This window comes from Callospermophilus lateralis, chromosome 5 (genome assembly GCF_048772815.1).
Source record: "Callospermophilus lateralis isolate mCalLat2 chromosome 5, mCalLat2.hap1, whole genome shotgun sequence".
Lineage (NCBI taxonomy): Eukaryota > Metazoa > Chordata > Mammalia > Rodentia > Sciuridae > Callospermophilus > Callospermophilus lateralis.
In genome coordinates this window covers 17,327,871-17,355,168 of record NC_135309.1, presented here as the reverse complement: position 1 = coordinate 17,355,168, position 27,298 = coordinate 17,327,871, and the positions used below count along the sequence as shown (strand labels likewise).

Here is a 27,298-nt window from a genome sequence, read left to right as displayed (position 1 = left end):
GTACAAGAAGTCCAATACCCAGTACCAAAAAAAAAAAAAAAAAAAATCCCTGGTGATCTTGAGGTGTCATTTCACTATATTGGTTGGAATTGAACCCCAGCTGAAGTTGGAGCAGGCAAGGATAAAATGTAAGAAAATGAAGTTAGTAATTGTAAACATTTTTTTTTTCAGGTGTTTTGTTACAAAGAGAAGCAAACAAATGGGGTTGTACCTGATTTGGAGTCAGGGAAATTGTTGTTATTTTGCAATGGCAGTTATTACAAAATTTTATCTATTATTATTATTATTACTATTCTCACTTTGCAATGGCAGGTATTTCAACATTTTTTTCTGTGGAGAGGGACCCTCCAACAGAAAAGAAAAAAAGCTGAAGGAAGGGAGGGGAGCCAAAAACCAAGTCCTAAAATAGGCAAGAAAAGATGACCCCATAAGGGTTACTAGGACTCAGCAGTGTTCGCTAAACGTTGGACGCCATTCTTTATGAATGCTTAAATTTTTAAATAACGTATAGACACTGGGTTAACAAAATAAGATTATTTAAACACGCACGCTCTCAAGAGCCTGGATTCTGGAATCGGACTGCATTAGTTCATATGAGATTCTGTCACTTAAGACAGCCATTTTTTCTTCCTGGGGCTTTGCTTTCCTCTGAAGGTGACAGGTATCCTGTGCACCTTATTGGGCTGTTTGCCGTGTGCAACTTGGCGCCAAGGCGCTACAAGGTGGGGCACAAAGCCACATGGTAACCGTGGACCCACGTCGCCACCCAGACTCCGGGTCCTAGAACCACAAGAGATTCTGCAGGAAGGTCCTCCGAGGGCACGCGCGCAGTCCGTTAGTGGGTGGACAACGCTGTCAACGGCCCCCAAGGTCAGTCCCACCCATCCCCGCCAACCGACACTGTCCCTCCAGAAGGCCCTGACATAAACAACCACAAGCCCCACAAACACAGCAATTTTAAGCAGACACCTAGACGAAAGCCTGGAAAACCACCTGGGGTAAAACTGACACGCCAAGAGGCCAGGTCCGCGCCTGCGCCAGCCCAGGGCTCGCCACTCGCACTTGCGTAGTCGTTGCGGGGGGCGGGGGGGGGGTCGGGGCGCTTCTGCCGAACGCTCCTCGGCGTTGGCTTTTCTCGCGCTGTTAGAGGAACGTTTCCTGAGAAGTGAGAGTTCTCGCGGGAAGTGTGTTCAAAAAGCCCTGGCGCTTACAGGACTACCAGGTAAATGAATAGGAGGGCAACTCTCTGGCCGGCTGAGGTTAGCATCACGGATCTGGACGCCGGGACCTCTCAGCTCTTGCCAGCAGCTGGGGGAAGGAGTGAGGACGACAGAGGTAAAGACTAGTGAGAGTGGAGACGAGCGGTAGGCGGCGGGGAGCAGGGCTTGAGGAAGCCTGGGGCCTGGGTCTTGGCGGAGGCTTTGGCCGGAACGCCTTCGAACCCGGAACCCTAAATTCTTATAAGCTGGCTTCCAGTCGGGCCCCAGTCTTCGGTTGGACGTTCTCGGTTCTCTGGGGAACTCTGGATAAATAGGGAAGGCCAGGCGGCTGCTGGGGGCCTCAGACTGATGGCCCCTGGAGGTGCGTTGTCCAGTACGATGGCCCCCTAGCCACTGTGGCAACCCGAATTAAATGTAAATTATACACTGGATTTTAAAGGTAGTATCCCACAAGAGCTGTATCTCTGGCAATTATTATGATTACGAGTTGAAATGATATTTTGGATGCATTGGGTCAAGTAAAACGTCGATATGAATTTTGTTCTTTGTTTACTTTTTTTAAAACGTTGCTCGAAACTTTCAAATCATGCGTGTCTCCCTGCCCTATTTGTATTCCATCCATTATCATGTTTAATGTTCTCAATAAGCCTGTAAGATGGTCATTACCCTCCTTGTATTGGAGATGATGAAACAAGGCGTTAAGTTACTTGTCCGAATTTGTGCCACCAGTAAGGGATGGAGGTGGAAGGGCCTAGGCAGCTTTGATTTCTAGAGCTTCCTGTGTTCCAATGTTTTTTGTATGCTGTTTTCTCGGGGGGGGGGGGTGCGGGTGCGGGTGAAGCGGTGTACAGGAGATAGAACTCTGGGGCCCTCAACCACTGAGCCACATCCTCAGCCCTGTTTTGTATTTTATTTAGAGATAGGATCTCACTGAGCTGCTTAGGGACTAGCCATTGCTAAGGCTGGCTTTGAACTCGGGATGCTCCTGACTCAGCCTCCGGAGTCACTGGGATTATAGGCGTGAGCCACTGTGCATGGCTTGTATGCTGTTTTTGAGAGGCCAGACAGAAATGTGGTTAGAGCACCAGGCTTTGGAGATGGACTCTGGTTCCCATCTCATTGAGCTCCTGAGTGACTGATAACCCTGAGCAAGTTACTTAACCTTTCTGTGCCACATTAAGATTGCATGTTTAAAATGTAAGTTCTTCTACCCTATGAGATCTTTGAGAACATTGCTAAGAAAATGTACATAGAGCACCAAGCAAAATGTACAGCACATATTAGTTTTAGTTCGTCCATGGCTAAAGATATAGGTTAACTCTTTGCAGGTTGATAGATTAATTCTTTTTCACTCATTAGAGCTCAGCTGAAAAGTCACGTAATCAGGGAACAGTTCCCTCTTGTTCTAGGCTTAGCTACCACCTTAGTTACAGCTCTCCCTTTTGCACTTATCACACTTGTAACCTTATAGTTTAGTTATTTGATTTGATGCCTTTCTACTAATGGACTGTAAAATTCAAAATATTTTCTAGTGTTTGGATCATTATTTTATCCTCAACACTAAGTGCATTGTCTGACATGTAATAAAATTCCAGCAAATTTTTTGAATGAATGAGAACTAATGTTTTGGCTTCCTTGTGTATTCCTTAATGGGAGGCCTTGAGCTTAACCTCATTTTTATTTTGATAGATGGAGATAATAATAATGGCTTAACATGGGCTCATGAAGAGCATTAAATGAGATGATGTATTTGAAGCACTTCTTTTAGCGGGTGGTAAATCCCCAACAAGTATAAGTTATTGTTAATAAAGCAACAGTTAGCTGGCTAGCTTCACTGTATATAGGTTTTGAAAAGGTCTTGCATTTTAAAGTAGTCTGCACTGGTTAGTTTATGGTATCTATTTTACCCTATTATAAAACCCTATATCCCCTACCTACTGATTCTCAGTTAAGAACTTTGTTTTCTAATTCAGTGATAAGTGAGGCATTTAAAAGGTCACACTAGGGTTGGGGATGTAGCTCAGTGGTATAACACTTGCCTAGCATGGGCCAGGCCCTGGGTTCGATCCCCAATACCCTGCTACCAAAACATAAATGAACAAAAAACCAACTAGGTTTACTTCAATATACTACCTACTATATGTCCCTAGTTAATCAGCATCTATATTGTATGCTTTGTTTTCATTTTAGAGAAGATATCCATGCTATATTCTCAGTACATTAGACCTCATCCTCTAGTCAAGGACATCACTCTGGCAGTTCTCCAGTATCTCCTATGTCATCTTCTGTCCTGAATTTATCCTAGGGTATACACACATACTGTTTTGTATCTTTAAAATAGTAAGTAAACTTGTCTCTACTTCCATTCCAGCTACTATTCTACTTGTCTGCTTTTTGAAGCAAAACTGTATTTTCTGTCACTTTTTCATCTCCTACCATTCTCTATCATACTCATTTCAAGTGGGCTTTTACCCCATCTTCCCACCAAAATTCTCTTGGTGTCACCAGTGACCTCCATAAATTCAAAATCCAGTGGCCAATTTGACTTAGCAGCAGCGTTTGGTATGATCTCTCCTACCTCCTTAATACACTTTGTTTATTGGCTTCTAAGACAGCACATGCTCTTGATTTCCTCCTTACCTCACTGTTAACTCCTGAATATACTTTACATCTTTTTCCTCACCTTCTAGTAGGGTTCAGTGCTTCGTCCTCTTCTCTTTGTTATGTTCATCCTCTGTTGACACTCAATCTGAAGGACTTGTGCTGATAACTTCCAAATTTATATCTCTAGCCTACACCCCTCTCCTACACATATATTCATTCAGCTGCCTGCTTGACATCTTTCATGCAAAACTTGAAATCCTGGTCCCCCTGGCCCCCAAAAAACTTTACATCAATATCTCAAATGAGGGCAACTCCATTCTGCTAGTTGCTCCGGCAGAGCCGTGAAGGTATTTTTACTTTTTAAAGGCATTTTTTATTTTGCTATGTTCCATATATAAGAAAATCATGTTGGCTTTACCTTTAAAATATAGGCAGAATCTGGGCATTTCTCACCTACTATGCCACCACCTAGCATGAGGCATTATTATCTCAGATAGTCTCTCTGCTTCCAGTTTTGTTCCATCCTAACTATTCAACACAGCAGTGAAATGATTCTTTTAAATTTTACCAAATTGTCTACTTCAGACTTTGAAGTGACTTCCCATTTCACACACGCTAGAAGCCAAACTCTTTATAATGGACTGATCTGCCGGCTCGTTTATTATCTGTGACCTAAATTCTAGTTCATGTCTTGGACTCTTTTTCCATAGTAGGGTTTCCCATCTGCCTGGAGCATTCTTCCACACAATGAGGCATACCTATTTCCCATCTTTTGTCTCCTATTTACACCACCTATCTCTTTTGAGCTTTTTTTTTTCTTCCAATTCTATTTTCTAATGTATTTAATTATTACACTGTTACTTATTATTTTCCCCTCTTGGAATGTAAGTTTAATGAATGAGTAACTTTGCCAGTTTTACGCCATAATGATCTGAAGTGCCCAGAATGAAGCCTAGCTAATGGGGCATTCAGTAAATGTTTGTTAAATGCATGATTCTATAAACTTAAGACATAGGGAATCATCTGATGCTCTATGAAAGCAAAGTCCAGTTTCAATTTGGCTTAAAGGGACTAGGGCGAAAGAGGAAAGGACAATAATTGAGGTTAAGTTAAAGTACAGTTATCCTATGTATAAAGTTGTAAGGCTTAGCCTGGAAATTGCTCTGAACATAGTTTCTATTTTACATACTCTGTTAAGAGTAATTAGAAAAATACTGTGAATCAGTTTCCAATGAAACAAATCCATTCAGCAAAGTAGTACTACTATAAAAAATAAGACAGGATATTCTTTACTTTATCTTGTGAGTCTGATTTAAAACTGTCTTTTTATACTCTTAAGTAGCAGTCATGCATGCATACCATAAAGTTTCTTGGTTTCTGTCATTGCTCTCTTTTTACTTTTGATTATTTTGATAGTAACACAATTCTGAGACTAATTCTACCTTAGTAATTATGGACATTTAACATATAACAATTGAATAGTTTCCTAATGTTGAGTTTCTTAGGAGCCCAATTAAGTGTATTTTTTTTTTTTTCTGTTCTTTTTGGTTTGGTCTCAAGTAAAAAAATTATCAAAACCATTTTTGCTCTTAGAACAAGAATGCAAATTTAACTCCCTAGAAGTCAGGAATAAAATCTTAATATTATGTTTTTATATGATAGTAGCACTGGGGATACATGGTTCCTTTATTGTAGGGGTTTTTTGTTTGTTTAAGCTCAAAAAATTGTATTTCTTCTATTTATAATAGACTAAAAACAGGAAAAGAACATGGAGGCAGATATTGCAGATCTTCGAAGCAAGCTCAAAGAGGTTGAAAAAGTGCGACTAAAAGCTTCACAGTATGGTTTACAAGTATTGGAGAGCCAAAGTGAATTGCAAAATCAATTAGATAAATGTCGTAATGAAATGATGACCATGACTGAGGTAAGACTGTGGATTCCTCTGTTTATGATGTGTGCTTAGCTATTGAAGGTTTATTTTGTCTAGCAGTAATTATTTTATTTTCTGAAGATCTAATTTCCTATCTATGCCATTTTCATTAAAGGTGAATGAGCTAATGAATTCCTGATATTCTTTCCAAAGCAGCTGGTTCTGAGTTTCAATTATGTTTACTCTTTCTACCACAATTTACCTACCATATTTATCACTAAGTTTTGTTTGTCCACACTCTACATAGGTGATCTCACTTATTTTGGAGCTCTGAATATCATCTAAATGCCCCCATGGTAGTTTAGCAACCTAAACTGTTTAATTAACAATTAATTAAGAGTTCAAGGGAGGAGCAATAGTCCTCCCTTGAACTCTTAATTAATGTATTCAATTGCCCACTTAAGACTATCTCAAACTTGATATAAACAAACAGAATATTTAATTCCCTGTCTACTAATCCAACATTCTCTGTCTTTAGCTTATTTATTTAGTAAATTGAATGACGTTCAGTTGCTTGACCCAAAAATCTAGAAGTCTCACATTTAGTCCACAAATTCTTAGGACATGACTTATAAAACATCTATCTAGGCCACTGTCTTCTTTCTCCCAGCCTTCTAACCAGATTGGCTGCTCCATCATTGCCATTCAGATCATTCTTTCTCATCATAGAATCATTCTTTCTCATGGAAAAACACAAGAGATCATGTCATCTCCTTTCTCAATCTGCATAAGGCTTTCAATTGTATTTACAAAAGACAGTCTGAGGGTTTATACATCCCTATGTGATTTGACTTCTGCTGGACTTTTGCAAACATAGGAAACTGCTTTTCCTTGTTCAGGCTATCCTAGTCTTGCCTTATGGGTTTATGTGAGCTCTTTCCTCCTGCTTAGTTGTTCCTCACCCACTCTTCATAGATTGAATCCTCAATCTTCAGATTTCAGTTAAATGTCACTCACAGAGACCAGCCCTAACTAAAGTCGGCATCACTCACTCTTTTGTGGGGGGAGTTCAGGGGGTATAGTTAGCAGGGATTGCACTCGGGGGCACTTAAGCCACACCCCCAGCCCTGTTTTGTATTTTATTTAGAGACAGGGTCTCACTGCGTTGCCTGGCACCTTGCCTTTGCTGAGGCTGGCTTTGAACTTGTGATCCTCCTGCCTCCCTCCTGAGCCGCCAGGATTACAGGTGTGCACCACTGCACCTGGTAGCATCACTCACTCTTAATTCTTTGCAGTACTAATTATCTCCAGGATTGCAAGGTCCTTAAGAATTTTGTGTTGTTCACTGCTATATTCTCTAGTGCTTTGCACACAAATATTTATTGAAAGAATGAATAAATCAGTTTAATTTAGTAAATCCTCAGTGGTATAAACTAAAATTGAAAATTATAAATATAGCAGGTAAAAGTTACTAATGACAGCTCTTGTTTTTCCATATGGTACTGTTCTTGACCATGAGCTCAATACCTAATTATAAAGCAAAGCAAAGAATTACAAATCTAATAGTAGAAAATAAAACCATGTTATATATAATTATTTGGAGAAATAACTTATCAAAAATGGAAGTGCTTTTGGAGGAATAATGTTACTTGTTTTAGGTCTTTTTTCTAGTTTCATTTTATCTTATATTTTAAAGCTTCATGAAGGAGTTTGAGCTACTACTTCTCTGTCAATGCCTTCTACAGGGTAGTGAAGCAATTACCATATCTCTATCATGGACTTTACCATACAGTAGGCCCCCTCCTTATTTCTAGTTTCACTTTTCTTAGTGTGAATTACCTCTGGACAACTGTAGTCTAAAAATATTACATAGAAAGTGTCATAAGTAAATAATAAATTTTAAATTGCATGCCATTCTGAATAGTGTGAGGAAATCCGGTGCCATCCTACTTTATCCCACCTGCTCCACCTCACTTCCTCTCCTCACCTAGGCATAGTACAATGAGATATTTTGAGAGAGATCATATTCACATACTTTTATTACAGCATATTATTATAATTGTTATTAGTTGTGTTACCAACCTCCAACTTGCCTAATTTAAAATTAAAACTGATCAAGATATGTGTGTACATATGTATATATGGAGTTTGGTTCAACTTGTGGTTTCAGCTATCCACCCAGGGTCTTGGAACAATCCCTGCATGTAAAATGCAAATGATATCTGATGGTGTGTGGAGCTCAGACACCTGAATGATCTCACTAGTTAAACAGTTATTCACTTTATGATGTTCTCTGCATCAGAATGTAGTATGTAAGCATGTGTCCTAATACTTTCAAAACCAATATAGACATTACTTCCTTCAGGAAGTGTATTCTGAGCTAGCACTTACCAGTTACTGTGACTTAATGTAGTTGCTGAATTGTATGTTTATTGTTCCTCTAGACATTGATCCTCCTTGAAGTCAGGCATCATTTTTTATATGTATTTGAGTTTCTCTGTTACCTGGCGTATTTGCTGGGTTCTTAGTAAGTATGTGTGGAATAGATGGAAGATTGAATGCCTAAGACCTTGTTTCTGGTCTTTTGTTACCAAAAGTCCCTTTACTTTTTCATGTTCTCTCTCAGATGGACTCCAGATTTGAAGGTTGTGCTATCAAACTGCACTAAATAATAAGTAGCTTATTTTCCTAATCGTCAAACAAATGCCTAGTTTTTGGTCAGCATGAGATAAGACATGCTGCTGTGACAGTTGATATTCCAGCCAAAAGCAGGGACATTTTAAGGTAGCCTGGTGGTACTCATCATACAAAGTTTTTATTCAGATTTTGGAATCCGGAGAATGCCTCCCCAGTTATGTTTTGCATTGCAGGTTACTAGGGCATCAGCGCCCCAGATTGGAAAGTGGTTTCCTTGCATCTTTTCTAGAGTTGATGCCTGTACTAACTTCAGCCTGAGTGTTTTTGACATTACTGTACTTTCAGAGTATACCTTAGGGTTTCATAAAACTGATGAGCTACAAAGTTATTCCAGATTTAACATGAGGTTGTACCTCAGAAAGCAGCAAATGTATGAAACAGGAATAAGCCAGTTGAAGGTGAGAACTGATTCTATGTAATAGCTTTAAGTGATTTTTATGTAATTGAATTGTAATTGAATCTATTTTCAGAATTATGAACAAGAAAAATATACTCTTCAGAGAGAAGTTGAGCTCAAGAGTCGCATGTTAGAAAGTTTGAGTGTGAATGTGAAGCTATTAAGCAACAACAAAAATGCAGCTAGAACAATTAGAAGAGCAGCTAAGCAGAAGCCATGGACAGGAAGTGAATGAACTAAAAAACAAGGTTTGAATATATGTATGTTTTCAGAGCAAAAATGCCCCGTGTTGATGCAACCATCTGTTAATGTAAGGTGATAAAGATTTTTCTCAAGTACCACTGTGAAAATAGCATAGATCAGTTTTCTGTCATTTTAATGTTGAGAGTAGAAACACTGAGAAACAAAAACTTATAAAATGACTTGTAAAAGTGAGACTTGTATCAATATAGCCTTCTAATTACATATAATTTTCCAATTTTGATAACAGCAATTTTTTTTATGATTCATTTATTTAGTAACTACTGAGGCATCCTTGGTCATAGTCAAGCAGTCTCCTTATTTTTTGAGGAAAAACATGATCCTGTTTTCAACATATATTTTTAAGGGAAATCCTATTGTTATCTCCATATTACTGATGAGAAAGCCAATGTTTAGGTAGATGAAGCAAATTGGACAAGGTGAGAGCTAGAAATTGTCCGTTGTGAATTGAAGCAAGTCTTCCTCACACCAAATTCTGTGTCACTGAGTGTGTACATAATCTGATGACACATTACATACTAGCTCCACTTCATACATAAACACGAAATAGACAACAGCTGTTCATGAATGCCCATTTCTTTCTAGCACCCCCACCCATTCAGCCTTCAGATTGCTACTTAGGAATCCAGAACTTCACCATGGCTCCTCTTGGTGTGGAATCCAGACTTTTACAAACCCTTTCTTTCAAAACTTGCTTGACTTTTTTATTGTCTTCTCAGAAGTCTTTTCAATTTTTAGATTTTTTTTTTTATGTAGCATCTTCTAAGATTTTTTTCCATGTCTGTGTACAACCTATACTGCTGCCTTAATTCTTTACTGAATTAGCGCTAAGTGTTTTTCTATTTTTAGTAATGAAATCACATATTTGAGTTGGTTTATTTTTTCCTAATAGACGGTAAAACAAACAAATAATGCTTTTGTGAAATACATCGTCCTCCTGCACATTACTGACAAATAGTCTAGCTTGTCTGAACTAGTCTGGTTTTAGACAGTAACGACTGGTAATGATGCATTTTCATTTCTCCTGGTGTTTTTTTTTTTTTTTTTTTCATGTAGCTTTCATTACATAAACAAATGTAGCAGTATAGGGGATATATTTTCAGGGCCTGAAGTAAGGACCAACTGTGGAGATGGCTTAGGTGGTAGAGCAAAGAGTAAATCAATACAAAATTTTCAGTCTTACTGATGTTCTTAAATCACTTTTGCCAAATTTTGGCTTTTTTTTTCCCCCAATATCTTTCTCTTTCTAATCATGTTGAATTCATCAGCCTGTTGTGGGGATTTGGCCAACAGAACCTTGATGTAGGCTACTGTGGCTCTAGTCCTCACCATCCCCTCTCCCCTAGACTGTTGTGGAAGCCTTCCAATCAGGCTTCTGCTTCGGCATGGCTGGTCACAGCATCGTTTTCACAGCTACACAGTGCTTCTGGTAGCTTTAATGCATCCAAACCACTTGGATGGCTAGAATGGACTGTTTATAAAACAAGGTGGGTCACTATTGGAGTTTCCTTAGAAGCTCTAGTGGTCTTCTGTACAAGTTTGGATCATTCAGTGATGTTTTACAGAAAGAAAATACCTTTTGATTTATAAAATTGTGATTTTTTTTTTTTTATACTTTAGATAGAAAAACTGAAAGGAGAGTTAGATGAAGCTAGGCTTAGTGAAAAGCAGCTAAAGCACAAAGTAGACCACCAGAAGGAACTCCTGTCTCATAAATCGGAGGAAATACGGATGATGTCTGAGTGAGTCCACTAAAGCATGTCTTCAGAGATGCTGGCTCTTCAGGTCGAGCTGACTGAAATGGAAAGTGTGAAGGTAATTTTTATGGCATGTGTTTTCTTAGATTTTTAAATTTTTCTTTTGCATACATTTTATGTGTTTTTATAATAATTCTAATGAGCTAGTGTGGAGGAAGAAATGTGTTTTTTGACCTACTTTGATGTAACTATCCAAAAAATGTTTTATGTAGTTTAGGTGAATTACTTTATTTATAAAATAGTATTAGGTGACCTGATTAAATAAGGCAGACAGTACCTTTAGATTAATGAACGCTCTGAAAAGACATAGACATTTTCTGATCCTAGTTTGTGTCATAATATAAAGTTGAAATTTGTGTGAACATAGATTTTTCATTTCAGACTATGAGTCATTAAAAATTAAAGCCCTGAATTCACAGTCAGAAAGAGCAGTTTCTAGAGCCTTTTGTTTGGTTCTCTGCTGAAAAATTAAGTAATTTTTAAAATTTTAATAGGTATCTGACAACTTTGACAGGTTTTTGTAGTTTTAATTTGAATGTGAACCACTACAGATAAGTTAGCTGAGCAGCTGCTAAATGAAAGCATTTTCAAGAGAATTTTGTCTTTCGATTTCTGTTGAATAGAATGCTCTCAAGGAAGAAGTGAAGGAACTACAGTACAGACAGGAACAACTAGAACGTCTTAGTACTAACTTAATGCGCCAGGTAGACCGACTTAAAGAAGAGCGGGAGAAAGAAGCAGTTTCATACTATAATGCCTTAGAGGTATTATGATTACAGTAGTATTGTTTCCAGTTTTTAAATTGTTTTCATACTAATTTAATTTCTATTAGCTAAATTGTTTTCTTTTGAATTTAGAAAGCTCGTGTAGCAAATCAAGATCTGCAGGTGCAATTGGGCCAAGCCCTCCAGCAAGCCTTGGATCCCAATAGTAAGGGCAACTCTTTGTTTGCAGAGGTACTTACAAGTATTCTAATAATTGAATTGGGTAAACTGTTATTTCATTTAGTACAAGAACAATTAAACATATAATGTTTTCCAGGTAGAAGATCGAAGGGCGGCAATGGAACGCCAGCTTATCGGTATGAAAGTCAAGTATCAGTCACTAAAGAAGCAAAATGCATTTAATAGAGAACAGATGCAAAGAATGAAGGGGTGGAATTACCGCTCTTAAATGTTTGTTAAATCTACTTCATATTCGCATTATATAGATAAATATGTCACAAAAGCCATCTTTTCCTTCAAGGGGTATACTTTTATATTTTTTTCTAGAACTGCATGATTTTTTTAAAAATTAGAAATTCCAGGTAGATCATAAGATACTTTTATGTTTTCAAAAAGTTAATCTTGGAAAAACATTAGTGTGTTTAGCAACTACTAATTGTTTATTTTAATGATCATTCACTAACCTTGCCAGGGAGGTTTAAATCTTTGTAGAATAGGGAAAAGGAATTTAAAAGTGTTTGTTTCTCACTTATTCTGAGTCTTTCTGGGTTCCCCGCATCAAATGAGACTAGCTTTTGCCATTTCTCACTTCTCATGAAGGCTTATTTTAGATGGAAATTTGAACTATTTAGGGTTCCCTTTTCTGGCAGCTCCTCAAAGCATGTAATTTTAAGGGTTTTGTTGGTTGTTGCTGCACACAAATAAGAAGTAACAGAAAACCTTATGGCAATTAGAAAGATTCCAAGATTATAGCAGTCCTTAGAATTCCAATGTATGGTCTGTTCTACCTGATGTTCCTAAGGTGGTGTTTGGAAGAAAGTTTAGATTTTTTTTTTTCAAGATGTCAGTTTTACCAGAGAAATGGGAAAGGTCACTGATTGAACTTGGAATTAGATGGACTGGATTGAAGCATAGTTGTCATTTGCTAGTTGTGTTACCTGGGACATATATTCTGAGAGCATCTAAAAGGCATACCTCATTTACAAAGTAGAGGTGATAGAACTTGCCTCTCAGAACTGTCTTGGGGTTAAAGTGTAGAAAAATACTCATATGGTACTTCCCATTCTTATCATTGTGAATATCATGTTTGTGACTGAGCTGCTTAACAATTTTCCCTACTTAAGTAAAGCTAATGGAGAATTTTGAGAAATCGCTTTAACAGGAGTTAGTATAGATGGTGAATAGCAGGCCACATTTGTCCAGGCTTACTTACCAGTTAAATGACACCCTCTGGACCACAGTCATGCTGTTCAATTTTGTATCACAAACTAGGTAAAACTATATTAAAGACTTCAGATATCATTAAAAAGTAGAAGTACTCCAAAGTTATGTCTACAACAAAACTAATTGATGTATATTTTCCAATTATTAGACTAGAAATAACTAGTTTTCAAAACAAGTTCTAAATAATATTAGTACAAAATATAAATTGTTCCAGAAATATGCTTATCAGAATATCTCAATTTTGTTGTGGTGGGGGGATTCTAGTTACAGATTGCTACATTGCTACAGATGAAAGGATCTCAAACTGAATTTGAGCAGCAGGAACGGTTGTTTGCCATGTTAGAGCAGAAGAACGGTGAAATAAAACATCTTTTAGGTGAAATTAGAAATCTGGAGAAATTTAAGGTACGGATAATATCTTGAAAAGATGTGGCTGGATTTTTATTTGAATATCTTAAATTTTCAGTTTAAATAGGTTTCTCATGGTATAATTGACTTTCAGTTTCAGTACATATTGACCCAATCTTTAAATTATTTTTTTCTTGTCTCTGCTTTTCAGTATTATTGACCATGCTTCTTTTACTAAAGCAAAGACAAACCAATCTATTCTATTTTTGTTGTTATTATCTGGTTATTGTTTGTAAGTACCTATACCTTTAGTGTACAACTCACTGAGTTTTAACATATATATGTTTATATGTATACACACACACACACGTATTTATATATGTATATGTATATTCTTACAATTACTATCAGATTACATAAAATATTCCTAGCACTCCAGAAAAGCTCCATTTAAATGAAGTGCTCCCACCTCCTAACTTTGTGTCAACATTATGTGAACATTCTGTTGAACTTCATATAAATTGAATCATGTAATAGATATACCCTTGTTTCTGTCTTCTGCTCAGTGTTATGTCAGTGAGATTTCTTGCCTGAATGTCATCAGTAATTATTTTTTAGTGCTATCTGTTCCATTATTTTTAGAGCTTTATCAATTCAACATTGTATATCCACTGGAATTTATGGATGTCTTTAATAAATTCTAATAAATTTATTTTATTTTGCAATTAGTGCAACCTTCCAGGAAAGTGAAAGTACTTCTACATGCCTTTGACTCAGAGCTCCCTATTTCTTATTTGTATGCTTGATTTATAACTTTTTCTGTTTTTATATGTTTTTTCTTAAACTTTGAGAGTGAGTTCCAAACCAGATGTCCTTTTACCCCTAAGCACCATGATGTTATCGGAGATATAAGCAAATGGTCAAAATTACAAATTAACATTGATATGCATTGAACCATGCTATTAACCAAGCTACTTTTTACATTTTGCCAGTTATCATTGATACCCTGTTATGGTTTAGATATGAGATGTCCTTCAAAAGCTCTTGTGTTAGTGCAAGAATTTTTAGAGGGGAAATGTTTGGATTATGAGAGCTTTAACCTGATCCGTGGATTGATCCACTTATATGGATTAACTGAGTAGTAACTTTAGGCAGGTAGAGTGTGACTAGAGGAGTTAAGTTACTGGAGGGGTGACTGGAATTTTGTCCCTGGTGAGCAGAGAGCTCTCTCTCTCTCTGCTTCCTGATTACCATTTTCTAAGCTACTTTCCTCCCCCACACCCTTTCACTATGATATTCTACCTCACCTTGGGCCCAGAGCAATAGAGTTGGCCATCTGTGGATTGAGACCTGAAACCATAAACCCCAAGTAAACTTCTCCTTACATTGTTCTTGTTAGATCTTTTGGTCACAGAGACCAAAAAAAAAAAAAAAAAAAGCTGATGAAAACATACGCTAAACAAATTTTAAAAGAAAAAAAAAAAATCTAGTGTTTTCGATTCTAGGGCCTAATCCAAGGTTGCATGTTTTACCATGAAGTCTCTTCAGTCTTCCTTAATCTGGAACAGTTTCTCTTTCTTTATTTTGACATTTTTGAAGAAAAAATTGTTTATATGACTTTATCTCTGTTTCTTCTAAAAACTATTAAAAGTATTAATTTTAGCTAAATTTGCAGTGTGTCACTTGGCAGGTATATGTAGTCTATCCCTGGGGCTTTGTGCTATACTTTGAAAATTGTGACCTTAAATTAGGAGGATTTTTAAATGTGCAATCTCTGAAATTCTTTGCAAGTTTTTAAACATCTGCTTTTTTTTTTCCAGTAAAGAAAATATTCAAAGAGTGAATCAGAATATTTAAAGCGTGGATACCAAAAATAACCTCAAGAATCTCCTCTCTTTTTCCTATTTTTCCATTGTATAGCTTTGTCATACCAGAATTCAACCCCAAAAGCATTTGCTTCTCTCATTCTAAAAGCCAGGAGAGTGAAATCCTAAGACAGGTATAGTTGGAGTCAGAGATATGAGTGTGAGTTAGATCTGGATTCACAATCTAGCTCTTGATTTACTTGCCCGTAGTACCTTGAGCCACTTTTCTTACCTGAGGAAGGACTGGTGGTTCTTGTACCTACTGCACTCAGGTAAGTGGGTGGATCTTTGAAGAGTATTTGTCAAAGGATGAGAGATTAACATGTGGCTGCTGCCACTGTTAATAAGCATACAGTAACCTAATTTGTTATGTAAGTAATAAGAATTTTTGCTTTCTTTAGAATTTATATGAAAGTATGGATTCAAAACCTTCAGGCAACTCCGGTGCTCTGGAAGATAACACCTATTATACAGATTTACTTCAGCTAAAGCTTGAGAACTTAAAGTAGGTGTCTGGGTTGGCAGATGGAAGATAAAGACTTTTTATTTATTTTAATAGATGGTATTCATATAATAACAAACTTTTAAGTTCAAATTGTCAAAAGAAATTTCCACAGAAAAGAAAGTCAATAACATGTCTTTGTGTAATACATGAGTTTTATGCAAGATTTAATAATTACTAATTACTGAAGAATACTTTCAGTAAATAATTTGTGTTTAGCTTTTTAGATTGGTAAATAAAAAGGACTTTCATATAGAAAATATTCTTATAATCCAAATTTTTCAAGAATAAGTATCTCATAACTTAAAAGGAATTTATGCATGAGTCACCTTGGAATAATGCATGAATTTTGGCAGCGGGGGATGCTATTGTTAAACTTTAATTATTTGTTGTTTCTTTGTTACTAGAAATCCCAAAGAAATATATTTTTAACCAAGTGTTCAAATATAAAATTAAAGATTCATCCCACTAAGTTATACACAAAATTATATATTAACATTCCTTGGTTCTTCTTTTCTGTTACTGTAGCAAAGAAAATGAAAGCAGCAAAAGTGGATTGTCCATACAGCGGAGGAAAGCATTGTTTGAGAGCCAGCGGGCCCTGGATATGGAGCGAAAACTTTTTGCAAATGAAAGATGCCTTCAGCTTGCAGAAAGTGAAGATATGAAACTGAGAGCTAAGCTAGATGAATTAAAGCTGAAGTATGAACCTGAAGGTATGCAAGTTTCCTATGTTTTTGTCTTTTAAGTCCTAAGTAGCTCTGAGAAAGTGTGTCAACATTTTTTTCAAACTATAGCGTTTAGCAAATCTCATTACAAACCAATTTTGTGGTTATCAATCTGTAGTTAATAAGGGAAATTTACAGCTGAAAAATTCAAAGGGAACTAGGTATGCATGAATGTGATATGTGGCTTTTTTGGATGTCTAGGCTTCATCATACTGACACTTGAGGCTTTTCCACTTAAAATCGTAGCATATTGTCATACCGAAAAGTTAAATAAGCAGCTAATGTTGGAAGTTATGCTAATTCAGATTATTTATAGAAGATCTAAACACAGTTTAGGTTTAAGTGCTTGTGATTATTCTTCCGCCGATGAAAGTCTGAGGAGGCATTGCAGGATTCAGACTCCTTTTGTGTTTGTCTGCCACCATCCCATTGAGCAGAGTTTATTTATGTGGCCTTGCTGTCACAACAAGGCAAGATTGAGAAAATTCAATCTTGATTCTCAGGGGCCGTGTTCCAAGTAAATATTGGGAATTCTATATTTTTTATTGACACATAATAATTGGGCATTTATTATGTTTCTATTTATATATACATTGTGTAATGATTAAATGAAGGTAATTAGCATGTGATCACCTTAAATATTCATTCTTCATTGAGAACACTCAACTTCTACAAAATCAACCTAGTTTGGATTCCACAGATGAATAGGAACGTGTAAGTGTTTGCCTTTTTGTGCCTGACTTATTTCATTTAACACAAGATCCTTAGTTCATCCAAGTTGTCACAAATGACAGGATTTCGTACCTTTTTTATGAATGCACAGTATTCCATTACTTATACATATCACATTTTCTTTCTCCGTTTATGGGAGTTCAGATATCTGGAAAAACACACACACACACACACACACCCCTAGTATTGGGATTGCTGGGTCACATGTTAATTCTATTTTTAATTTTTGAGAAACTTCCATACTATTTTCCATAATGACTACTAATTTATAGACCCACTCACAGTATATGAGAGTTCTCCTTTCTCCATATTCTCACCAGAATTTCTTTCTTTCTTTTTTTTTTTTTTTTTTTTGGATAATAGTTATTCTAACTTGGGTGTCATAGTTTCTCATTGTGGTTTTAATTTGCATTTTTCCTGATGTTTAGTGATTTAGTGGTGTTGAGAATTTTTTTGTAAACCTCTGTATTCTTTAGAAAAATGTCTGTTCAGGTCTTTTGCCCATTTTTAAAATCAGATTATATGAAGGGTTTTTGCTATTGAGTTCTTTTAGTTCCTTATAGATACTACATAGTAATGCTTTGTTAGCTGTATAATTTGCAAGCAATTTCTTCTATTCTGTAGTTTTTCTTCACTTTATTGATTGTTTTCTTTGCTATAGAAATTTTTTAGTTTGATATTATCCAGTTTGCTTATTTTTGCTTTTGTTTCTCCTGCTTTTGAGGGATTGTCTAAAAAACCTTTGCCCAGAGCGTGGTCATGTAGCATTTCCCTATGTTTTCTTCAAGTAGTTTTATAGTTTTTAGTTGATTTTTGTATATGATAAGAGAGAAGTCTGGCACAAAAAGACAAATACCACACGATCCTATTCATCTGTGAAATTTAAAAAAGGTTGATTTTGTAGAAGTTGAGAATGTTCTCAATGAAGAAACAATGAATATTATTCATGGTTCTACATGTGGAGATCCAGTTTTCTCAGCACCATTTATTAAAGGACTGTCCTTTCCCCAGTATGTGTTCTGAGCTCCATTGCTGTCTTCACTCTTTTTGTGCCCGTACCATGCTATTTTGGTCAGTTTAGCACTGTAGTATATTTTGAAGTCAGGTACTAGGATTGTTCCAGTTTTGTTCTTTCTGCTCTTTGACTATTTGAAATTTTATTGTTTAAGACAGGTTAGGATTATTTTTTTCTTTTTCTGTAAAGAAAATTATGGAATTTTGATGAGGATTGCATTGAATTTGTAGATTGCTTTGGGTAGAATGAATATTTTAACAATATTAATTCTTCTAGTTCATGAATATGAGATATCTTGCCATGTCTTTCTGTCTTTTCAATTTTCACCAGTGTTTTATGGTTTTCACTGTAGAGCTCATTCATCTCCTTGATGAAATTATTTTATTTCACGTTTTTTTTTTTTTTTTTTAAAAACCATAGCTTTTATAAATGGGATTACTTTCCTTATTTCTTTTTCAGATAATTTGCTGTTGTTGAATGGAAACACTACTGACTTTTATATATTGGCTTTAGTATCTTATATCCTTACTGTATTTATTAGTTCTAATAGTTTTTAAGTAGAGTATTCAGAATTTTCTGTAAAAGATTGTATTATCTGAAAACAGGGACAGTTTCCTTTACAATTCGGCTGCCTATTATTTCTTCCTTTTATCTAATTTCTCTGGCTAGGACTTCAAGTTCTGTGTTGAGTCATAACAGTGAATGCTGGTGGCATCCTTGTCTTGTTCCAGATCCTAAAGGAAACACTTTGATTTTGACCCTGTTGAGTATGATGACTGTGGGTTTATCATCTATGGCCTTTAATATACTGAGATGTGTTCCTTCTATGTCTAATTTATTCAGAGTTTTTATCAAAAAAGGATGTTAAGTTTTGTCAATTTTTTTTCTATTGAAATGATCGTATGGTGTTTGCCCTTTTGTCTGTAATGTGATATATCAGCTTGTTGATTTGTGTTTTAAGCCATTCTTAGATCCTAGGGTGAATTCCATTTGATGGTGGTATTTAATTATTTTGATATGCTGTTGCCTTCTGCTCTCCAGAAATTTTTTTTTTCAGGTTTTCCAATTTGTTTGTATTTACTAGTTCTTAAAATTCTTTGTTTCTGTGGGGTCAGTTTATGTTTCCTTTTTCACCTCTGATTTTTTAAAATTTATTTGAGTTTGTTGTTGTTGTTTTTTTGTCTGGCTAAAGATTTATTCATTTTGTTTATCTTTTCAAAAACCAATTCTTCATATATCTTTTATTTTCTTTTTTTCTTCTATTTTGGTTATTTGTACTCTGATCCTTACCATTTCTTCCTTCTACTAATTTTGGTCTTATTTTTTTTTTTCTTATTTTTTTCTAGTTTATTGAGATGAAACATTGAGCTCTTCCTTCTTTTTAAAAAAAAAAAAAAATTAAATTGTTTTTGAACCTTTATTTTGTTTATATGCAGGGCTGAGGATTGAACCCAGTGCATCTCACGTGCTAAGCAAGCACTCCACCACTAAGCTGTTCTCTTCCTTCTTTTTTTGAAGTAGGAGTTTATTGCTATAAACTTCCTTCTTAGAACTGCTTTTGCTGAAAGCATAAAGTTTTGGCATATTTAGTATATTTTCATTTTTACTTATGAAAAGAAATATTTAAATTTATCTTTTAATTTCCTCATTGACTTATTGGTTGCTTCTAAGTATGTTTAATTTTTACATCTTTGTACAGTTTCTGATGTTCTCTTTTGTGGCCTGACATGATACCCTTGAGAACATTTTATGTGCAGTTGAGAGGAATGTGCTGCAGCTGGTGCATGGAAAGGTCTATAAATTCCGTTAGCTCCATTTGGTCTAGAGTACAGTTTAAATCTGATGTTTCTCTGCTGGTTTTCTGGCTAGATGCTCTTCCATTGCTAGAAGTGGGCTGTTAAAGTACCTTATCACTGCAAAAAAAAATTGCAGCCTATCATTCTACATTTAATAATGCTTGCTTTATGTATTTAGACATATATTTACAATTGTTGTATACTCTTTTTTTTTGTTCTGTAATGGCCTTGTCTCCTCAGTTTTTGAGTTGAAGCATATTTTGTATAAGTATAACCACTCCTACTCTCTTTTGGTTTCCATTTGAATGGAATATCTTTTTCCATTTGTTCACTCTCTGGCTATATTCCTTACAAATGAGTATCTTGTAGGCAGCAGAGTCAGATTTGGGTACTGTCATGTAATTACTTGTTTTCTGGTTGTTTTGTACATCTTTGTTCTTATCTTCCTGTCTTCCTTTGTTGTTACGTGATTTTTTTTTCCTATCAGCATGTTTTGATCCCATGGTTTTTATTTTCAGTGTATCTATTTAAGGTTTTTGCTCTGTGATTACCATGAGGCTTTCACAGAACATCTTATAATTACAACAGGTTATTTTGAGCTGCAACAACTTAATTTCAAAAGCAAAAAAGAAAAAAGCCTTCTACTCTTTAACTCCATTTCTCTCCCATATTTTGAGTTTTTGATGTTAAAATTTACATCTTTTTATATTACATATCCCTTAGCAGATTACTGTATTTGTATTAGTTTTGTCCTTTAGGCTTCTTACTAAGGATATAAATGGTTTACATCCCCTAGCTCCCGTGTTATTTTGGATTTATCTGAATGCTCACTTTTACCTGTGGGTTTTTATACCTTCAGATGTTTTCATATTAGACATTCTCATCTTTTTTTTTTTTTTTTTTTTTTTTCCTCTTTGCATTTGAAGAACTCCCTTCAGTCTTTCTTGTAAGATAGGTCTGGTTGCCGTGAGTGCATTCAGGTTTTGTCTGGGAAGGTCTGTCTTCCCTTTACTTCTGAAGAAGCTTTGGTGGGTACATTATTCTTGGTTGGCAGATGTTTTTCCTTCAGCAGTTTGGATATCATCTCATTCCCTTATATCCTTTGGGTTTTTTCTGAGAAGTCCACCAGTCATATTGGAATTGCCTTCTGTGTCACTTGCTTCTTTCTTTCCTCTTGCTGCTTTCATAGTCCTCTTTGTCTTTGACCTTTGAGAGTTATTTGGGTTGAATCTGATTGGCAACCTTTGATTATCCTGTAATTGGGTGTTTGTATCTTAGATTTGGAAAGTTTTCTATTATATTTTTGAATAAACTTAATTCTAACCTTTTGTCATTCTCTAGATCCTCTTGGACACCAATGACATAGATTTGCTCTTTTAATGGTGTCCCAGAGATCTCATGAATTTTCTTCATTCCTTCTCATACTTTTTTCTCCTCTGTTTTCAAATAGCCTGTTATCAAGCTCACCAATTCTTTCCTCTTCTTGATCAGTTCTGCTATTAATGCCCACCAGTGGTTTTTTATTTCATTTATTTATCAGCTCCAGGATTTGATTTTTAAAAATTATTTCAATCTGTTAAATGTCTCCTTATAAAATTTTCTTAATTGGTCCTCTGTTTTCTTGAAGTTTCTTGAGTTTTTTTTTTAAACCAGATATTTTAAATTCTTTGTCTGCCAAATCATGCATATGAATGTCTTTTGGGTCTATCTTTGGCAACATGTTTTGTCCATTTGATAAGGACATCTTTCCTTGGCTCTTTTTAGTCCTTGTAACATATATCTTTGTCTCTGCATTGATGAATTAGGTATCTCTTCCTTTTTTTTTTTTTTTTTTCCAGTCTGGACTTGTTTGTGACTGTTCTACTTCAGTAGGCTTGTTTAGACATTTTTAGCAGACTGCCTATGGTATTCCATTTCATCATTAGAGGGCACCCTGAGCTCAGGTTAGATGCAGGTTTTTTGACAACTCTGCTGCTGATGCAGTTTCCATCCTCGATGGACCCATGGGAGATTCATGGAGTACACTCAAGGCATGTGGGAGAGCCAGTCAGGCTCTTGAGTCCAGAGGATCTATGAACCCCGCCTCCAGCAGTAAACATTCCTAAACATTCTGTCTGCTAGCATGTCTCCTCTGGCAGGGATGGAGGGCCAGTGCCGAGTTCTGTGTGCTAGTTCGAGCCCTACTTCTCCTTCCTTCTAGCTGGTCTCAGGAGCATCCCACTGAGTATTCTCAGTGCTTGCTGTGAGCCCATGCAGTGAGACTCCCACAGAGGGACTCTGGTGGTGAGGAAGTCAAATATCTATTTCTTGCTTACTTTTTTCAGTGTACACACTGAGTTCTGGGGGCTTTCTGCGGGGTGGTACCATGAAAGCTTGGGGACAAGGGATTGCAGTAACAGGGAACCTTTCCCCTTGTGGGCTTCACAGTCTAACTTGCCTGTTCTGGTTTTCTGAGTTCTTGTGAATGTATTTTTGTGGCATATAGTTATTTAGCTTGGTGGTTCTGTAGGGGATTTATCACTGGAGATTTCTACCCGACCTCTTCTCGTACAGTTGTAGCCTTTAAGGAAAAATGTTTGGACAGTTATTAGAGCAAGTCACATCACTGAGAAAAAATAGCCCAGTACACCCTCTGCCTCTTGTATACTACAAAAAAATGAACTTTGCTATGTATAAATTTTAAAATAAAAGGCCAAATGTAAAGAAGTCCATGAATGTGATGGTCCTAACTCCCTCCCCTCCCCTCCCCAAAAGGTATTGTCAACATGTTTTAGGTTAAGGATTCTCAAGAGGTTTCTGCCCCCACCCTGTTGACAGGCTGAACTCTGTTCATTGTGGTCAATAGTGGGGAAAATGTCAACAATGAGAAGTTTTTTATATTGTTTTAAAAGACTTCTCTTTTGTCCTTTTTCTCTTCCCTGATCCTAGTAAGCTCCTGTGAGTAAAAATTACCCATTAGGAATTTCAGGGGTAGTGTGCTGAACGGAACACAGAAAGGGACAGGAGGATGGTTAGTAAATCCAGATGATCTGGGTTTCAAAGGAGCAGCAAGGGATATCCAATATTTAGAGTTTGACCTGTTCTTTTCATTTAACCCTTGTAACAGACAAAGCAAAGTAAGTATTTTTAATCCGCATTTTGCAGATTCATCCAGCTGCTAAGTGCCAGACTTGATCCTAAACTCCCTGACTGTTTGCCACTGCATCTTTATCTCCATGGCACCAAGGTCTCCCTTAGGAACCATCTCCCCTCAGAATTTTTTATCAAAATACCACAAGAGAACATTTTATTCATTCCTAGAATTCCTGTATTGAGTTCCCAAGGAAAAAATTATGGTCAAAATAACCTATAAAAGCTTTAATTAATGCAGTCTATGAAAAAGAAAGAAAAAGAAATAGATTTCAGTGAGGTGATGAGTGGATTTTGAAAGAATAGAAAAAAGGAAAAGACTTTATGTATAACTGCTCTCCCTTGGTCTGTCTTTTGTTCATTGACTGGATTTTTCTAATGGTTTTCATTCTCAGAGAAAATCGAAGTTCCTATACTCAAAAAGAGGCGGGAGGTGCTACCTCTGGATGTGACCCCTGCTGAAGACGAATGTGCCAGTGGTGCTGCCGGGGAAGGAACTTCTAGATTCCCACCTCACAAGGAGACACAGTCCTGTCCTAACCCTTCAGAAGGTGACTTGCAGTTAGAAAAGTCAGTGTCTGCAAACACTCCCACTGCCCCTCTCTGTCCTCACAAAAATCTGCCCGTGGATGTGCAGCCAAAGAAGGAGAAGAAATGTGTGAAGCTTGCTCAAGTCTTCAGTGAAAGAAGTGAGAACACGCCCGGCTCTCTCAGGTCAGTGTCCTCTTTTCAAGGCAGCCAGCAGCCCTCCCTTTCTCTCCCTTCTCGCTGCATGAGCTATGCTCTTTGTCTCTTTATCTGTCTTCTCAATATTGCATGCAGTCTAATCCCCCAGTTTCATCTGCCCTCCTTCAACTTCTCTAAAACTTTGAGAAAGACAAAAATGATTGCAAGGGGAAAGGACTCCTGAAGAAGGGAGTCATTAGAAAGCCACACATCTCTCTTGTTGGTTTGAATAAATGTGCTATTACTTTTCTCCTGGTAAAGGAGTAGCCATGAAGGAACAATCAACTTACCTTCTCAAAGGTTTTCCAGTAGTCTGAAGACAGTTTAGTTAAGAAAATGTAGGTGAAGTTTTCTATGGCTTTTGATGATGTTTATACCAGTCCTTCAGACATTACTTTTAATTATTTTGACATTTTTAAATATCCAAGGTAATTTGTTTCCATTTTTTCTAAAACATCAAAGCCTCCAATTTCTGCATAATTGAATTTGTGACTTAAAAGAGAAAGTGTCAGATATGTGTATCTGAAGGACCAGTTGAAGGGCCTTGTCCTTTAAAAGGAATAGAAGTGAGAAGGTAAGAGCAAGTGAACAGAGGGAAAAGGATGTAACTGGCTGCAGCTGGAGTTCTGGGCATGCACAGCAGGATCTGGGTAGGATAAACAGAAGTGAGTGAGGGAAATGGAGGGGAAATCAAGATGAAGGTTGTGTAAAGCAATGGCAGGTATATTAAAAATAAACACTTTTAGACATGTAAAATTCAAACTTGTTTCTGTGAAAGTAACCAGCTTGGGTTGTCTCCAATGAAGTGAGGTTTTTAAGGTGCTACTAGGGCTACTTTGTTCTTAGAAAGAAGGGAACAGAGTCAGGCATTTTCTGTGTGCATTCGATCGAAAAAGTAAAACAGTCCATCGTATGTGAAAGAACTTCCTTGTATGTTTTATCTGATTTTTCTTTAAGTTTTCAGTGCTACTAAATGTACTCAACAATGATAAAACTCTAGCTGCTGTTGTTATTGTAAGGAAGACTAATTAATTATTTCCTTCCTTGAGTTTTCGTATAATGTTGTAAGTCACATAAAATAAGAGCTTGATATTCTTGAGGAAATGACAAATGGATGCTACCTGTCAGTACCCATAGCGCTAACTGTTCTGAGGCGAGTTCCGCAGGCCGTGCATGTGTGTGTGTTGCTCACTGTGGGAGTGTGCCTATGGCCAGTGCGGGTTTGCGTGGCTCACGGTGTAGGTGTGTGTGTGGCCTGTATGGTCTTCCAGAGGTGGATTTCCAGAACCCATCAGTGCATATCTTGCCAGCTATGTTGCCTTCATTTCTTCTTCTGCCCTTTTGTGCTTGAAAAAAATATTGCTTCAATGTATCTAGTTAAATTGTTTGACTCAAATTGCATATTGGAAACTATTTGCCTTGCTAGTTAAACAAAAACAAATAAAATACCACAAAACACTTGATTTTTTTTTTTTTTTTTTTTTTTTTTGCGTGTGTGTGAGTCCATCTGCTCACTGCAGACATTTCCAACCTTGTGTCTTGCATGCTTAACTTAGATACACAATCTGAAGATGATTTTATAACAAAAGTGGCTTTTATTGGAAACTTCACTGTCGCATGCTTTATCAATTTAATTCATGCTCTTCTTTAAAGTGTTCGCAGGCCTATTTTATTATCTCCCCACTGTTTATATTTTTCTTTAAGTATTCTCCTAGTTGAAACTCAGTTTGAGTGTGTTTTCATTGTCTGAGACAGACATCTGTGCAGCCAGGATCCCATGGTGTTTTCATCTTGTGCATGGGCCTTTTGTGTGTCATGTTATCTTTAAAATACTGCTCCAGCATTTCAATTTTTGTGTTATGTGTACTTATCATGATAGATATCTCATCAGATTTAATTCTTTAATCTAGGCCTTAACAGGCCTTTTTTATCAACCTTAACATATTTACTAGACATTTAAAAATTAAGTCTATTGATAAGAATAATTCCTTTCAAGAGTCATTTAGTATTTTAATGGTACTGGAGTCAACTAATTTTTTTCCTTATTAAAAAAAAATAGCACCATTCCTCCTTAGAGGCTCAATATATTACGGGTTTGTTTCTCTATTTTTTTTCCTTAACTACATTTGAATTCAGAGTGGATGCTTTAATGCCTGTAGGTTAGCCGCTGAGTCAATGCTTCAAACAGACGTTAATGAAGGGAAAGAACCTGCAAGCAAATTGGAAAAAGAACCTTGTAAGAAATCACACCCTATTGTATACGTGTCCTCCAAATCCACTCCGGAGACCCAGGGTCCTCAGCAGTAAGGACTTCTCTCTGATCAGAGGGAGGTACTACTTGCCCTGAGGTTACTGAGGAGTTTAGTTAAGAGCCAGAGTGGTGCCTGAGTTCGAAATACTCAGGTCTCCTCATTGTATCAAGAGCCGGCATTTCCATGCTTCTCAACCAGGCTTTCAATTTTGATTGTGATTCTAAGGAGAGTTTCTTAAGTGATGAACCTTCATGGATCTTCTGTGATTCACACTGAATAAACTGTTAACGGAAGGAAGACTATACTTAATTTAAATCTACATGCAGTGTAGTGTCTGGATTTTTTTCAAGTGAAGTGAATATTTTAACCTACCTTCAGAGCCATATATTCAGAGAATGAACTAATATACTATTATATTTTCGTATGTAATCTTTCTATGAACATAGTTTTTCATTGTATTGTAAAAATAGGAAATTTGATTTGAAAATATATATTGTTATAGATTTTGTCAGTGTTTAAAGCACCTATATGTATCTTTATTTATATTCACTTTATGACTGAAGCATATGAGACAAATAATTTTTTTTAAATATAAAATAAAATTGCAACAATTTCTCCTCTTTGTGTTTTCTTATTCTGTGTGGATAACAGGATATTATCCAAAAAGAATAAAGGTGTGGTCAAAAAAAGAAACTTCAGGGATTCTCAATTCCTTGATACCTATGATCTTACATATAAATATATGTATTTTATACATAACTTTATATTTTGTGAATATATACCTATATGTTAAAAAAGATTTAATGCTAAACTTTCTAAATGAATATAGATTGGTTCATAGCGATTTCATGTATATTTTCTATAGGTGGGTGAATTAGGGTTCTTCCATGTACATATACCTACATATTTTCACATTCATTCATATTCACAAGCATTTCTGAATCCAGTGTGCTGAATTAGAAATGTTTCATTTAGTAAATTAAGTCTGAATAGAAATCTAGGAGCAACACCACAAAGAGTTTGGGAAATGTTTTCTACAAAGAGACTTGCACAAATATTTAAAGAAATGAAGCAGCCAATTGAAGGTTGAAGAACTGGGCCAACAAGGTAATCTCATACATTGAGGCTCTGCCTTAATCCCTAGAAACTGAGGCAATTCTGTTGATCTTGAGTCTTCTAGGAATATATTGAAAAATCACTGCTGTAGATGATGGGAAACAAATAATGGATA

General features: G+C 36.3%; 1 pseudogene across 1 annotated transcript; it reads left to right on the top strand.

Moving 5' to 3' along the window:
* Positions 1 to 1,125: 1,125 nt before the first annotated feature.
* Positions 1,126 to 26,635, top strand: LOC143399589 (protein Spindly-like; annotated as a pseudogene). The gene is made up of 12 exons (XR_013091418.2): positions 1,126 to 1,335; positions 5,573 to 5,748; positions 8,862 to 9,036; positions 10,670 to 10,864; positions 11,430 to 11,570; positions 11,664 to 11,762; positions 11,848 to 11,985; positions 13,239 to 13,379; positions 15,589 to 15,692; positions 16,218 to 16,405; positions 23,485 to 23,803; positions 25,975 to 26,635. The product of XR_013091418.2 is annotated as a protein Spindly-like (transcript).
* The last annotated feature ends 663 nt before the right edge of the window (positions 26,636 to 27,298 follow it).